The sequence below is a fragment of the Cherax quadricarinatus genome, chromosome 83, assembly GCF_038502225.1.
Source record: "Cherax quadricarinatus isolate ZL_2023a chromosome 83, ASM3850222v1, whole genome shotgun sequence".
Classification (NCBI taxonomy): domain Eukaryota; kingdom Metazoa; phylum Arthropoda; class Malacostraca; order Decapoda; family Parastacidae; genus Cherax; species Cherax quadricarinatus.
In genome coordinates, this window is record NC_091374.1 from 18,404,243 (window position 1) to 18,421,919 (window position 17,677).

Consider the following 17,677-nt stretch of genomic DNA (forward strand, 5'->3'; position numbering starts at 1 on the left):
AGCCATTAGAAACCCTAACAAGATCTTGGGATATGAAATAGACAGACTGCTCCACTCAACATCTCATGTAACTAAAAAGATCAACACAGCCAAAGCCGGTCTTAGCAGACTCTTTCGATTCAATCAAGCCCCTCAACATGTCAAAAAACATCTGTATAAAATGATGATAAGACCTATACTTGAATACCCTTGTGTCCCAATGTCATTAACAACAAAGACCAACATGCTACGGTTACAAAGGGTCCAGAATAGAGCTCTTCGATTTATTACCAATACCAGGAGGAGAGACAGAGTTAAAATGGCAGATTTACACACACAACAAGATATCACTGCCATAAATGTACGCCTTGACACCCTAAAAAAGAAACAACTTTATACAATGCAAGAACTATACATGCCAGATAGAGAACATCCTATACAAGTGATAAATACCACCGATTACACCATCAATACTCCGCCTCACAGGACTCAAAGAATGACTCTCCCACAGAGGGTTCGTCGTTTTATTCATAAAGATGATTACCCTCGACCCATGATTTTGAGCAACTTACCTGACGAAGAAGATTGGATACTACCAGAACCCTTTTATGTATACTGAAAAAATCATCGCCCCCAATTAGGGAGACATCTTAAATAACTTTCTAATGTAAAATTATGCTATTGACTATTGTTGGACACCACCATTAAGAAGCTATTGTCACGAGCTCATAAACTGGCCAGAAAATATTGCCTTTCCTGTCGTATAAATATCCGTTGTGCAATCACGAAAAAAAAAAAAAAAAAAAAAAAAAAAAGCAATTGCAACTTGTATAACTACAACCAATTCAGAGTCATGTACTTATATACCTATTATATTTATGTGACTCTGATGGGTTAGTATTATTTTTTTTTTTTTTTTTTTTTTTTTTTTTTTTTTTTTTTTTTTTTTTTTTTTTTTTTTTTCAACAAGTCGGTCGTCTCCCACCGAGGCAGGGTGACCCACAAAAAAGAAAGAAAATCCCCAAAAAGAAAATACTTTCATCATTCAACACTTTCACCACACTCACACATTATCACTGCTTTTGCAGAGGTGCTCAGAATATAACAGTTTAGAAGCATATACGTATAGAGATACACAACATATCCCTCCAAACTGCCAATATCCCAAACCCCTCCTTTAAAGTGCAGGCATTGTACTTCCCATTTCCAGGACTCAAGTCCAACTATATGAAAATAACCGGTTTCCCTGAATCCCTTCACTAAATATTACCCTGCTCACACTCCAACAGATCGTCAGGTCCCAAGTATCATTCGTCTCCATTCACTCCTATCTAACACGCTCATGCACGCTTGCTGGAAGTCCAAGCCCCTCACCCACAAAACCTCCTTTACCCCCTCTTTCCAACCCTTTCGAGGACGACCCCTACCCCTCTTTCCTTCCCCTATAGATTTATATGCTTTCCATGTCATTCTACTTTGATCCATTCTCTCTAAATGACCAAACCACCTCAACAACCCCTCTTCTGCCCTCTGACTAATGCTTTTATTAACTCCACACCTTCTCCTAATTTCCACACTCCGAATTTTCTGCATAATATTTACACCACACATTGCCCTTAGACAGGACATCTCCACTGCCTCCAACCGTCTCCTCGCTGCTGCATTTACCACCCAAGCTTCACATCCATATAAGAGTGTTGGTACTACTATACTTTCATACATTCCCTTCTTTGCCTCCATAGATAACGTTTTTTGACTCCACATATACCTCAACGCACCACTCACCTTTTTTCCCTCATCAATTCTATGATTCACCTCATCCTTCATAAATCCATCCGCTGACACGTCAACTCCCAAGTATCTGAAAACATTCACTTCTTCCATACTCCTCCTCCCCAATTTGATATCCAATTTTTCTTTATCTAAATCATTTGATACCCTCATCACCTTACTCTTTTCTATGTTCACTTTCAACTTTCTACCTTTACACACATTCTCAAACTCATCCACTAACCTTTGCAATTTTTCTTTAGAATCTCCCATAAGCACAGTATCATCAGCAAAAAGTAACTGTGTCAATTCCCATTTTGAATTTGATTCCCCATAATTTAATCCCACCCGTCTCCCGAACACCCTAGCATTTACTTCTTTTACAACCCCATCTATAAATATATTAAACAACCATGGTGACATTACACATCCCTGTCTAAGACCTACTTTTACCGGGAAGTATTCTCCCTCTCTTCTACACACCCTAACCTGAGCCTCACTATCCTCATAAAAGCTCTTTACAGCATTTAGTAACTTACCACCTATTCCATAAACTTGCAACATCTGCCACATTGCTCCTCTATCCACTCTATCATATGCCTTTTCTAAATCCATAAATGCAATAAAAACTTCCCTACCTTTATCTAAATACTGTTCACATATATGCTTCAATGTAAACACTTGATCTACACATCCCCTACCCACTCTGAAACCTCCTTGTTCGTCCGCAATTCTACATTCTGTCTTACCTCTAATTCTTTCAATTATAACCCTACCGTATACTTTTCCTGGTATACTCAGTAAACTTATTCCTCTATAATTTTTACAATCTCTTTTGTCCCCTTTCCCTTTATATAAAGGGACTATACATGCTCTCCGCCAATCCCTAGGTACCTTCCCCTCTTTCATACATTTATTAAACAAAAGTACCAACCACTCCAACACTATATCCCCCCCTGCTTTTAACATTTCTGTCATGATCCCATCAGTTCCAGCTGCTTTACCCCCTTTCATTCTACGTAATGCCTCACGTACCTCCACCACACTTACAGTCTGCTCTTCTTCACTCCTAAAAGATGGTATACCTCCCTGGCCAGTGCATGAAATTACCGCCTCCCTTTCTTCCTTAACATTTAAAAGTTCCTCAAAATATTCTCGCCATCTACCTAATACCTCCCTCTCCCCATCTACTAACTCCCCTACTCTGTTTTTAACTGACAAATCCATACTTTCCCTAGGCTTTCTTAACTTGTTTAACTCACTCCAAAATTTTTTCTTATTTTCATTAAAATTTCTTGACAGTGCCTCTCCCACTCTTTCATCTGCTCTCCTTTTGCATTCTCTCACCACTCTCTTCACCTTTCTTTTACTCTCCATATACTCTGCTCTTCTTATAACACTTCTGCTTTGTAAAAACCTCTCGTAAGCTACCTTTTTCTCTTTTATCACACCCTTTACTTCATCATTCCACCAATCACTCCTCTTTCCTCCTGCCCCCACCCTCCTATAACCACAAACTTCTGCCCCACATTCTAATACTGCATTTTTAAAACTATTCCAACCCTCTTCAACCCCCCCACTACTCATCTTTGCACTAGCCCACCTTTCTGCCAATAGTCGCTTATATCTCGCCCGAACTTCCTCCTCCCTTAGTTTATACACTTTCACCTCCCTCTTACTTGTTGTTGCCACCTTCCTCTTTTCCCATCTACCTCTTACTCTAACTGTAGCTACAACTAAATAATGATACGATATATCAGTTGCCCCTCTATAAACATGTACATCCTGGAGCCTACCCATCAACCTTTTATCCACCAATACATAATCTAACAAACTACTTTCATTACGTGCTACATCATACCTTGTATATTTATTTATCCTCTTTTTCATAAAATATGTATTACTTATTACCAAATTTCTTTCTACACATAGCTCAATTAAAGGCTCCCCATTTACATTTACCCCTGGCACCCCAAAATTACCTACTACTCCCTCCATAACATTTTTACCCACTTTAGCATTGAAATCCCCAACCACCATTACTCTCACACTTGATTCAAAACTCCCCACGCATTCACTCAACATTTCCCAGAATCTCTCTCTCTCCTCTACACTTCTCTCTTCTCCAGGTGCATACACGCTTACTATAACCCACTTTTCACATCCAATCTTTATTTTACTCCACATAATCCTTGAATTTATACATTTGTAGTCCCTCTTTTCCTGCCATAGCTTATCCTTCAACATTATTGCTACTCCTTCTTTAGCTCTAACTCTATTTGAAACCCCTGACCTAATCCCATTTATTCCTCTCCATTGAAACTCTCCCACCCCCTTCAGCTTTGTTTCACTTAAAGCCAGGACATCGAGTTTCTTCTCATTCATAACATCCACAATCATCTCTTTCTTATCATTTGCACAACATCCACGCACATTCAGACTTCCCACTTTGACAATTTTCTTCTTCTTATTCTTTTTAGTAATCTTTACAGGAAAAGGGGTTACTAGCCCATTGTTCCCGGCATTTTAGTTGACTTTTACAACACACATGGCTTACGGAGGAAAGATTCTTATTCCACTTCCCCATGGATATAAAAGGAAAAGTAATAAGACCAAGAACTATTAAGATAAAATCAAAGAAAACTCAGATGAGTGTGTATAAATAAACGTGTACATGTATGTGTAGTGTGACCTAAGTGTAAGTAGAAGTAGCAAGACGTACCTGTATCTTGCATATTTATGAGACAGACAAAAGACACCAGCAATCCTACCATCATGTAAAACAATTACAGGCTTACGTTTTACACTCACTTGGCAGGACGGTAGTACCTCCTTGGGTGGTTGCTGTCTACCAACCTACTACCTACCTCTTAAAAAATAATCTTATCAATTCAAATACACTTTTTAAATTACACCAAAGTGGTTGGGCCACTTACCTTTTATATCCTACCTCTCCCCCCCCTCCAACCCTCTTCCAATATTTCCATCCTTACCCATCCTTCTTCCTTCCCCATCTTACCAAACCTCTGGTCATCCCGCGCCGCACGCACAATAAGCGACTATTGGCAGAAAGGTGGGCTAGTGCAAAGATGAGTAGTGGGGGGGTTGAAGAGGGTTGGAATAGTTTTAAAAATGCAGTATTAGAATGTGGGGCAGAAGTTTGTGGTTATAGGAGGGTGGGGGCAGGAGGAAAGAGGAGTGATTGGTGGAATGATGAAGTAAAGGGTGTGATAAAAGAGAAAAAGGTAGCTTATGAGAGGTTTTTACAAAGCAGAAGTGTTATAAGAAGAGCAGAGTATATGGAGAGTAAAAGAAAGGTAAAGAGAGTGGTGAGAGAGTGCAAAAGGAGAGCAGATGATAGAGTGGGAGAGGCACTGTCAAGAAATTTTAATGAAAATAAGAAAAAATTTTGGAGTGAGTTAAACAAGTTAAGAAAGCCTAGGGAAAATATGGATTTGTCAGTTAATAAAAACAGAGTAGGGGAGTTAGTAGATGGGGAGATGGAGGTATTGGGTAAATGGCGAGAATATTTTGAGGAACTTTTAAATGTTAAGGAAGAAACAGAGGCAGTAATTTCATGCACTGGTCAGGGAGGTATACCATCTTTTAGAAGTGAAGAAGAGCAGAATGTAAGTGTGGGGGAGGTACGTGAGGCATTACGTAAAATGAAAGGGGGTAAAGCAGCTGGAACTGATGGGATCATGACAGAAATGTTAAAAGCAGGGGGGGATATAGTGTTGGAGTGGTTGGTACTTTTGTTTAATAAATGTATGAAAGAGGGGAAGGTACCTAGAGATTGGCAGAGAGCATGTATAGTCCCTTTATATAAAGGGAAAGGGGACAAAAGAGACTAAAAATTATAGAGGAATAAGCTTACTGAGTATACCAGGAAAAGTGTACGGTAGGGTTATAATTGAAAGAATTAGAGGTAAGACAGAATGTAGGATTGCGGATGAGCAAGGAGGTTTCAGAGTGGGTAGGGGATGTGTAGATCAGGTGTTTACATTGAAGCATATATGTGAACAGTATTTAGATAAAGATAGGGAAGTTTTTATTGCATTTATGGATTTAGAAAAGGCATATGATAGAGTGGATAGAGGAGCAATGTGGCAGATGTTGCAAGTATATGGAATAGGTGGTAAGTTATTAAATGCTGTAAAGAGTTTTTATGAGGATAGTGAGGCTCAGGTTAGGGTGTGTAGAAGAGAGGGAAACTACTTCCCGGTAAAAGTAGGTCTTAGACAGGGATGTGTAATGTCACCATGGTTGTTTAATATATTTATAGATGGGGTTGTAAAGGAAGTAAATGCTAGGGTGTTTGGGAGAGGGGTGGGATTAAATTATGGGGAATCAAATTCAAAATGGGAATTGACACAGTTACTTTTTGCTGATGATACTGTGCTTATGGGAGATTCTAAAGAAAAATTCCAAAGGTTAGTGGATGAGTTTGGGAATGTGTGTAAAGGTAGAAAGTTGAAAGTGAACATAGAAAAGAGTAAGGTGATGAGGGTGTCAAATGATTTAGATAAAGAAAAATTGGATATCAAATTGGGGAGGAGGAGTATGGAAGAAGTGAATGTTTTCAGATACTTGGGAGTTGACGTGTCGGCGGATGGATTTATGAAGGATGAGGTTAATCATAGAATTGATGAGGGAAAAAAGGTGAGTGGTGCGTTGAGGTATATGTGGAGTCAAAAAACGTTATCTATGGAGGCAAAGAAGGGAATGTATGAAAGTATAGTAGTACCAACACTCTTATATTGGTGTGAAGCTTGGGTGGTAAATGCAGCAGCGAGGAGACGGTTGGAGGCAGTGGAGATGTCCTGTTTAAGGGCAATGTGTGGTGTAAATATTATGCAGAAAATTCGGAGTGTGGAAATTAGGAGAAGGTGTGGAGTTAATAAAAGTATTAGTCAGAGGGCAGAAGAGGGGTTGTTGAGGTGGTTTGGTCATTTAGAGAGAATGGATCAAAGTAGAATGACATGGAAAGCATATAAATCTATAGGGGAAGGAATGCGGGGTAGGGGTCGTCCTCGAAAGGGTTGGAGAGAGGGGGTAAAGGAGTTTTTGTGGGTAAGGGGCTTGGACTTCCAGCAAGCGTGCGTGAGCGTGTTAGATAGGAGTGAATGGAGACGAATGGTACTTGGGACCTGACGATCTGCTGGAGTGTGAGCAGGGTAATATTTAGTGAAGGGATTCAGGGAAACCGGTTATTTTCATATAGTCGGACTTGAGTCCTGGAAATGGGAAGTACAATGCCTGCACTTTAAAGGAGGGGTTTGGGATATTGGCAGTTTGGAGGGATATGTTGTGTATCTTTATATGTGTATGCTTCTAGACTGTTGTATTCTGAGCACCTCTGCAAAAACAGTGATAATGTGCGAGTGTGGTGAAAGTGTTGAATGATGATGAAAGTATTTTCTTTTTGGGGATTTTCTTTCTTTTTTGGGTCACCCTGCCTCGGTGGGAGACGGCCGACTTGTTGAAAAAAAAAAAAAATATGTAATACATATAAGAAAGGGAGGCGGTAATTTCATGCACAGGCCAGGGAGGTATACCATCTTTTAGGAGTGAAGAAGAGCAGAATGTAAGTGTGGTGGAGGTACGTGAGGCATTACGTAGAATGAAAGGGGGTAAAGCAGCTGGAACTGATGGGATCATGACAGAAATGTTAAAAGCAGGGGGGGATATAGTGTTGGAGTGGTTGGTACTTTTGTTTAATAAATGTATGGAAGAGGGGAAGGTACCTAGGGATTGGCGGAGAGCATGTATAGTCCCTTTATATAAAGGGAAAGGGGACAAAAGAGATTGTAAAAATTATAGAGGAATAAGTTTACTGAGTATACCAGGAAAAGTATACGGTAGAGTTATAATTGAAAGAATTAGAGGTAAGACAGAATGTAGAATTGCGGATGAGCAAGGAGGCTTCAGAGTGGGTAGGGGATGTGTAGATCAAGTGTTTACATTGAAGCATATATGTGAACAGTATTTAGATAAAGGTAGGAAAGTTTTTATTGCATTTATGGATTTAGAAAAGGCATATGATAGAGTGGATAGAGGAGCAATGTGGCAGATGTTGCAAGTATATGGAATAGGTGGTAAGTTACTAAATGCTGTAAAGAGCTTTCGTGAGGATAGTGAGGCTCAGGTTAGGGTGTGTAGAAGAGAGGGAGAATACTTCCCGGTAAAAGTAGGTCTTAGACAGGGATGTGTAATGTCACCATGGTTGTTTAATATATTTATAGATGGGGTTGTAAAAGAAGTAAATGCTAGGGTGTTCGGGAGACGGGTGGGATTAAATTATGGGGAATCAAATTCAAAATGGGAATTGACACAGTTACTTTTTGCTGATGATACTGTGCTTATGGGAGATTCTAAAGAAAAATTGCAAAGGTTAGTGGATGAGTTTGAGAATGTGTGTAAAGGTAGAAAGTTGAAAGTGAACATAGAAAAGAGTAAGGTGATGAGGGTATCAAATGATTTAGATAAAAAAAAATTGGATATCAAATTGGGGAGGAGTATGGAAGAAGTGAATGTTTTCAGATACTTGGGAGTTGACGTGTCGGTGGATGGATTTATGAAGGATGAGGTTAATCATAGAATTGATGAGGGAAAAAAGGTGAGTGGTGCGTTGAGGTATATGTGGAGTCAAAAAGCGTTATCTATGGAGGCAAAGAAGGGAATGTATGAAAGTATAGTAGTACCAACACTCTTATATGGATGTGAAGCTTGGGTGGTAAATGCAGCAGCGAGGAGACGGTTGGAGGCAGTGGAGATGTCCTGTCTAAGGGCAATGTGTGGTGTAAATATTATGCAGAAAGTTCGGAGTGTGGAAATTAGGAGAAGGTGTGGAGTTAATAAAAGCATTAGTCAGAGGGCAGAAGAGGGGTTGTTGAGGTGGTTTGGTCATTTAGAGAGAATGGATCAAAGTAGAATGACATGGAAAGCATATAAATCTATAGGGGAAGGAAAGAGGGGTAGGGGTCGTCCTCGATAGGGTTGGAAAGAGGGGGTAAAGGAGGTTTTGTGGGCGAGGGGCTTGGACTTCCAGCAAGCGTGCATGAGCGTGTTAGATAGGAGTGAATGGAGACGAATGATACTTGGGACCTGACGATCTGTTGGAGTGTGAGCAGGGTAATATTTAGTGAAGGGATTCAGGGAAACCGGTTATTTTCATATAGTTGGACTTGAGTCCTGGAAATGGGAAGTACAATGCCTGCACTTTAAAGGAGGGGTTTGGGATATTGGCAGTTTGGGAGGGATATGTTGTGTATCTTTATACGTGTATGCTTCTAAACTGTTGTGTTCTGAACACCTCTGCAAAAGCAGTGATAATGTGTGAGTGTGGTGAAAGTGTTGAATGATGATGAAAGTATTTTCTTTTTGGGGATTTTCTTTCTTTTTTGGGTCACCCTTTCTCGGTGGGAGACGACCGACTTGTTGAAAAAAAAAAATGTATTATTATTATGCATATTATTATTATTATTATTATTATTATTGTATTATACCATTATGATTATTATTATTATATGTATTATTATTCATATTATTATACATATTATTATTATACATATTATTATTGAGCTATGTGTAGAAAGAGATTTGGTAATAAGTAATACATCTTTCTTTCTTTCAACACATCGGCCGTATCCCACCGAGGCGGGGTGGTCCAAAAGGAAAAACGAAAGTTTCTCCTTTTACATTTAGTAATATATACAGGAGAAGGGGTTACTAGCCCCTTGCTCCCGGCATTTTACTCGCCTCTTGCAACACGCATGGCTTACAGAAGAAGAATTCTGTTCCACTTCCCCATGGAGGTAAGAGGAAATAATCAAGAAGAAGAACTAGTAAGAAAATAGAAGAAAACCCAGAGGGGTGTGTGTATATATATATTGCATATGATACAGTGGATAGAGGAGCAATGTGGCAGATGTTGCAAGTATATGGAATAGGTGGTAAGTTACTAAATGCTGTAAAGAGCTTTTATGAGGATAGTGAGGCTCAGGTTAGGGTGTGTAGAAAAGAGGGAGAATACTTCCCGGTAAAAGTAGGTCTTAGACAGGGATGTGTAATGTCACCATGGTTGTTTAATATATATATAATATATAAAACTGGGTTGCTTAAATGTGCGTGGATGTAGTGCGGATGACAAGAAACAGATGATTGCTGATGTTATGAATGAAAAGAAGTTGGATGTCCTGGCCCTAAGCGAAACAAAGCTGAAGGGGGTAGGAGAGTTTCAGTGGGGGGAAATAAATGGGATTAAATCTGGAGTATCTGAGAGAGTTAGAGCAAAGGAAGGGGTAGCAGTAATGTTAAATGATCAGTTATGGAAGGAGAAAAGAGAATATGAATGTGTAAATTCAAGAATTATGTGGATTAAAGTAAAGGTTGGATGCGAGAAGTGGGTCATAATAAGCGTGTATGCACCTGGAGAAGAGAGGAATGCAGAGGAGAGAGAGAGATTTTGGGAGATGTTAAGTGAATGTATAGGAGCCTTTGAACCAAGTGAGAGAGTAATTGTGGTAGGGGACCTGAATGCTAAAGTAGGAGAAACTTTTAGAGAGGGTGTGGTAGGTAAGTTTGGGGTGCCAGGTGTAAATGATAATGGGAGCCCTTTGATTGAACTTTGTATAGAAAGGGGTTTAGTTATAGGTAATACATATTTTAAGAAAAAGAGGATAAATAAGTATACACGATATGATGTAGGGCGAAATGACAGTAGTTTGTTGGATTATGTATTGGTAGATAAAAGACTGTTGAGTAGACTTCAGGATGTACATGTTTATAGAGGGGCCACAGATATATCAGATCACTTTCTAGTTGTAGCTACACTGAGAGTAAAAGGTAGATGGGATACAAGGAGAATAGAAGCATCAGGGAAGAGAGAGGTGAAGGTTTATAAACTAAAAGAGGAGGCAGTTAGGGTAAGATATAAACAGCTATTGGAGGATAGATGGGCTAATGAGAGCATAGGCAATGGGGTCGAAGAGGTATGGGGTAGGTTTAAAAATGTAGTGTTAGAGTGTTCAGCAGAAGTTTGTGGTTACAGGAAAGTGGGTGCAGGAGGGAAGAGGAGCGATTGGTGGAATGATGATGTAAAGAGAGTAGTAAGGGAGAAAAAGTTAGCATATGAGAAGTTTTTACAAAGTAGAAGTGATGCAAGGAGGGAAGAGTATATGGAGAAAAAGAGAGAGGTTAAGAGAGTGGTGAAGCAATGTAAAAAGAGAGCAAATGAGAGAGTGGGTGAGATGTTATCAACAAATTTTGTTGAAAATAAGAAAAAGTTTTGGAGTGAGATTAACAAGTTAAGAAAGCCTAGAGAACAAATGGATTTGTCAGTTAAAAATAGGAGAGGAGAGTTATTAAATGGAGAGTTAGAGGTATTGGGAAGATGGAGGGAATATTTTGAGGAATTGTTAAATGTTGATGAAGATAGGGAAGCTGTGATTTCGTGTATAGGGCAAGGAGGAATAACATCTTGTAGGAGTGAGGAAGAGCCAGTTGTGAGTGTGGGGGAAGTTCGTGAGGCAGTAGGTAAAATGAAAGGGGGTAAGGCAGCCGGGATTGATGGGATAAAGATAGAAATGTTAAAAGCAGGTGGGGATATAGTTTTGGAGTGGTTGGTGCAATTATTTAATAAATGTATGGAAGAGGGTAAGGTACCTAGGGATTGGCAGAGAGCATGCATAGTTCCTTTGTATAAAGGCAAAGGGGATAAAAGAGAGTGCAAAAATTATAGGGGGATAAGTCTGTTGAGTGTACCTGGTAAAGTGTATGGTAGAGTTATAATTGAAAGAATTAAGAGTAAGATGGAGAATAGGATAGCAGATGAACAAGGAGGCTTTAGGAAAGGTAGGGGGTGTGTGGACCAGGTGTTTACAGTGAAACATATAAGTGAACAGTATTTAGATAAGGCTAAAGAGGTCTTTGTGGCATTTATGGATTTGGAAAAGGCGTATGACAGGGTGGATAGGGGGGCAATGTGGCAGATGTTGCAAGTGTATGGTGTAGGAGGTAGGTTACTGAAAGCAGTGAAGAGTTTTTACGAGGATAGTGAGGCTCAAGTTAGAGTATGTAGGAAAGAGGGAAATTTTTTCCCAGTAAAAGTAGGCCTTAGACAAGGATGTGTGATGTCACCGTGGTTGTTTAATATATTTATAGATGGGGTTGTAAGAGAAGTAAATGCGAGGGTCTTGGGAAGAGGCGTGGAGTTAAAAGATAAAGAATCACACACAAAGTGGGAGTTGTCACAGCTGCTCTTTGCTGATGACACTGTGCTCTTGGGAGATTCTGAAGAGAAGTTGCAGAGATTGGTGGATGAATTTGGTAGGGTGTGCAAAAGAAGAAAATTAAAGGTGAATACAGGAATGAGTAAGGTTATGAGGATAACAAAAAGATTAGGTGATGAAAGATTGAATATCAGATTGGAGGGAGAGAGTATGGAGGAGGTGAACGTATTCAGATATTTGGGAGTGGACGTGTCAGCGGATGGGTCTGTGAAAGATGAGGTGAATCATAGAATTGATGAGGGAAAAAGAGTGAGTGGTGCACTTAGGAGTCTGTGGAGACAAAGAACTTTGTCCTTGGAGGCAAAGAGGGTTATGTATGAGAGTATAGTTTTACCAACGCTCTTATATGGGTGTGAAGCGTGGGTGATGACTGTTGCAGCGAGGAAAAGGCTGGAGGCAGTGGAGATGTCATGTCTGAGGGCAATGTGTGGTGTGAATATAGTGCAGAGAATTCGTAGTTTGGAAGTTAGGAGGAGGTGCGGGATTACCAAAACTGTTGTCCAGAGGGCTGAGGAAGGGTTGTTGAGGTGGTTCGGACATGTAGAGAGAATGGAGCGAAACAGAATGACTTCAAGAGTGTATCAGTCTGTAGTGGAAGGAAGGCGGGGTAGGGGTCGGCCTAGGAAGGGTTGGAGGGAGGGGGTAAAGGAGGTTTTGTGTGCGAGGGGCTTGGACTTCCAGCAGGCATGCGTGAGCGTGTTTGATAGGAGTGAATGGAGACAAATGGTTTTTAATACTTGACGTGCTGTTGGAGTGTGAGCAAAGTAACATTTATGAAGGGATTCAGGGAAACCGGCAGGCCGGACTTGAGTCCTGGAGATGGGAAGTACAGTGCCTGCACTCTGAAGGAGGGGTGTTAATGTTGCAGTTTAAAAACTGTAGTGTAAAGCACCCTTCTGGCAAGACAGTGATGGAGGGAATGATGGTGAAAGTTTTTCTTTTTCGGGCCACCCTGCCTTGGTGGGAATCGGCCAGTGTGATAATAAAAAATAATAAAATAGATGGGGTTGTAAAAGAAGTAAATGCTAGGGTGTTCGGGAGAGGGGTGGGATTAAATTATGGGGAATCAAATTCAAAATGGGAATTGACACAGTTACTTTTTGCTGATGATACTATGCTTATGGGAGATTCTAAAGAAAAATTGTAAAGGTTAGTGGATGAGTTTGAGAATGTGTGTAAAGGTAGAAAGTTGAAAGTGAACATAGAAAAGAGTAAGGTGATTTTTTTTTTTTTATTATCACACCGGCCGATTCCCACCAAGGCAGGGTGGCCCGAAAAAGAAAAACTTTCACCATCATTCACTCCATCACTGTCTTGCCAGAAGGGTGCTTTACACTACAGTTTTTAAACTGCAACATTAACACCCCTCCTTCAGAGTGCAGGCACTGTACTTCCCATCTCCAGGACTCAAGTCCGGCCTGCCGGTTTCCCTGAATCCCTTCATAAATGTTACTTTGCTCACACTCCAACAGCACGTCAAGTATTAAAAACCATTTGTCTCCATTCACTCCTATCAAACACGCTCACGCATGCCTGCTGGAAGTCCAAGCCCCTCGCACACAAAACTTCCTTTACCCCCTCCCTCCAACCCTTCCTAGGCCGACCCCTACCCCGCCTTCCTTCCACTACAGACTGATACACTCTTGAAGTCATTCTGTTTCGCTCCATTCTCTCTACATGTCCGAACCACCTCAACAACCCTTCCTCAGCCCTCTGGACAACAGTTTTGGTAATCCCGCACCTCCTCCTAACTTCCAAACTACGAATTCTCTGCATTATATTCACACCACACATTGCCCTCAGACATGACATCTCCACTGCCTCCAGCCTTCTCCTCGCTGCAACATTCATCACCCACTCTTCACACCCATATAAGAGCGTTGGTAAAACTATACTCTCATACATTCCCCTCTTTGCCTCCAAGGACAAAGTTCTTTGTCTCCACAGACTCCTAAGTGCACCACTCACTCTTTTTCCCTCATCAATTCTATGATTCACCTCATCTTTCATAGACCCATCCGCTGACACGTCCACTCCCAAATATCTGAATACGTTCACCTCCTCCATACTCTCTCCCTCCAATCTGATATTCAATCTTTCATCACCTAATCTTTTTGTTATCCTCATAACCTTACTCTTTCCTGTATTCACCTTTAATTTTCTTCTTTTGCACACCCTACCAAATTCATCCACCAATCTCTGCAACTTCTCTTCAGAATCTCCCAAGAGCACAGTGTCATCAGCAAAGAGCAGCTGTGACAACTCCCACTTTGTGTGTGATTCTTTATCTTTTAACTCCACGCCTCTTGCCAAGACCCTCGCATTTACTTCTCTTACAACCCCATCTATAAATATATTAAACAACCACGGTGACATCACACATCCTTGTCTAAGGCCTACTTTTACTGGGAAAAAATTTCCCTCTTTCCTACATACTCTAACTTGAGCCTCACTATCCTCGTAAAAACTCTTCACTGCTTTCAGTAACCTACCTCCTACACCATACACTTGCAACATCTGCCACATTGCCCCCCTATCCACCCTGTCATATGCCTTTTCCAAATCCATAAATGCCACAAAGACCTCTTTAGCCTTATCTAAATACTGTTCACTTATATGTTTCACTGTAAACACCTGGTCCACACACCCCCTACCTTTCCTAAAGCCTCCTTGTTCATCTGCTATCCTATTCTCCGTCTTACTCTTAATTCTTTCAATTATAACTCTACCATACACTTTACCAGGTACACTCAACAGACTTATCCCCCTATAATTTTTGCACTCTCTTTTATCCCCTTTGCCTTTATACAAAGGAACTATGCATGCTCTCTGCCAATCCCTAGGTACCTTACCCTCTTCCATACATTTATTAAATAATTGCACCAACCACTCCAAAACTATATCCCCACCTGCTTTTAACATTTCTATCTTTATCCCATCAATCCCGGCTGCCTTACCCCCTTTCATTTTACCTACTGCCTCACGAACTTCCCCCACACTCACAACTGGCTCTTCCTCACTCCTACAAGATGTTATTCCTCCTTGCCCTATACACGAAATCACAGCTTCCCTATCTTCATCAACATTTAACAATTCCTCAAAATATTCCTTCCATCTTCCCAATACCTCTAACTCTCCATTTAATAACTCTCCTCTCCTATTTTTAACTGACAAATCCATTTGTTCTCTAGGCTTTCTTAACTTGTTAATCTCACTCCAAAACTTTTTCTTATTTTCAACAAAATTTGTTGATAACATCTCACCCACTCTCTCATTTGCTCTCTTTTTACATTGCTTCACCACTCTCTTAACTTCTCTCTTTTTCTCCATATACTCTTCCCTCCTTGCATCACTTCTACTTTGTAAAAACTTCTCATATGCTAACTTTTTCTCCCTTACTACTCTCTTTACATCATCATTCCACCAATCGCTCCTCTTCCCTCCTGCACCCACTTTCCTGTAACCACAAACTTCTGCTGAACACTCTAACACTACATTTTTAAACCTACCCCATACCTCTTCGACCCCATTGCCTATGCTCTCATTAGCCCATCTATCCTCCAATAGCTGTTTATATCTTACCCTAACTGCCTCCTCTTTTAGTTTATAAACCTTCACCTCTCTCTTCCCTGATGCTTCTATTCTCCTTGTATCCCATCTACCTTTTACTCTCAGTGTAGCTACAACTAGAAAGTGATCTGATATATCTGTGGCCCCTCTATAAACATGTACATCCTGAAGTCTACTCAACAGTCTTTTATCTACCAATACATAGGGTATCAAATGATTTAGATAAAGAAAAATTGGATATCAAATTGGGGAGGAGGAGTATGGAAGAAGTGAATGTTTTCAGATACAGTGTACCCCCGCTTAACGATCACCTCCAAATGCGACCAATTATGTAAGTGTATTTATGTAAGTGCGTTTGTACGTGTATGTTTGGGGGTCTGAAATGGACTAATCTACTTCACAATATTCCTTATGGGAAAAAATTCGGTCAGTACTGGCACCTGAACATACTACTGGAATGAAAAAAGTTCGTTAACCGGGGGTCCACTGTACTTGGGAGTTGACGTGTCGGCGGATGGATTTATGAAGGATGAGGTTAATCATAGAATTGATGAGGGAAAAAAGGTGAGTGGTGCGTTGAGGTATATGTGGAGTCAAAAAACGTTATCTATGGAGGCAAAGAAGGGAATGTATGAAAATATAGTAGTACCAACACTCTTATATGGATGTGAAGCTTGGGTGGTAAATGCAGCAGCGAGGAGACGGTTGGAGGCAGTGGAGATGTCCTGTCTAAGGGCAATGTGTGGTGTAAATATTATGCAGAAAATTCGGAGTGTGGAAATTAGGAGAAGGTGTGGAGTTAATAAAAGCATTAGTCAGAGGGCAGAATAGGGGTTGTTGAGGTGGTTTGGTCATTTAGAGAGAATGGATCAAAGTAGAATGACATGGAAAGCATATAAATCTATAGGGGAAGGAAAGAGGGGTAGGGGTCGTCCTCGAAAGGGTTGGAAAGAGGGGGTAAAGGAGGTTTTGTGGGTGAGGGGCTTGGACTTCCAGCAAGCGTGCATGAGCGTGTTAGATAGGAGTGAATGGAGACGAATGATACTTGGGACCTGACGATCTGTTGGAGTGTGAGCAGGGTAATATTTAGTGAAGGGATTCAGGGAAACCGGTTATTTTCATATAGTCGGACTTGAGTCCTGGAAATGGGAAGTACAATGCCTGCACTTTAAAGGAGGGGTTTGGGATATTGGCAGTTTGGAGGGATATGTTGTGTATCTCTATACGTATATGCTTCTAAACTGTTATATTCTGAGCACCTCTGCAAAAGCAGTGATAATGTGTGAGTGTGGTGAAAGTGTTGAATGATGATGAAAGTATTTTCTTTTTGGGGATTTTCTTTCTTTTTTGGGTCACCCTGCCTCGGTGGGAGACTACCGACTTGTTGAAAAAAAAAAAAAAAAAATGTATGTGTAGTGTGACCTAAGTGTAAGTAGAAGTAGCAAGATGTACCTGAAACCTTGCATGTTTATGAGACAGAAAAATGGACACCAGCAATCCTACCATCATGTAAAACAATTACAGGCTTTCGTTTTACACTCACTTGGCAGGACGGTAGTACCTCCCTGGGCGGTTGCTGTTTACCAACCTACTACCTAGATCCAGTGCTAATGTTCAAAAATAATATAAAATGACTTGAATTAAGTAGTGTATGATAGAGGAGAAATGGTATGGTGATACCGACAAAATGTGGTAAAAGACACTTATGTACAGTTCAAGACATTTATTAAAGGAAACGTTTCACCACGAGTGGCTTCTTCAGTCCTAATACAGAGATAACTATATATACTCGTTTTCTTAGTTATCTCTGTATAAGGACTGAAGAAGCCACTTGAGGCAAAACGTTTCCTATAATAAACGTCTTGAATTGTACATAAGTGTGATATTATTATTATTATTATTATTATTATTATTATTATTATTATTATTATAATCAAAAAGAAGCACTAAACCACAAGGGCTATACAGCGCTGCTTATAAGTGTGATAGGTTTGCCTGAAATGCTGTGCATAATAAATGGCTTTCTATTGAGCAATGGTATTATCTAATTGTATATGTAATTGTTT

At 40.3% G+C, this 17,677-nt stretch overlaps 1 protein-coding gene across 9 annotated transcripts in view; it reads left to right on the plus strand.

Moving 5' to 3' along the window:
- LOC128702226 (protein tramtrack, beta isoform) overlaps window positions 1-17,677 on the plus strand; it is a 96,634-nt gene that overhangs the window by 45,079 nt on the left and 33,878 nt on the right. The gene's annotated exons all lie outside the window — the stretch shown is intronic.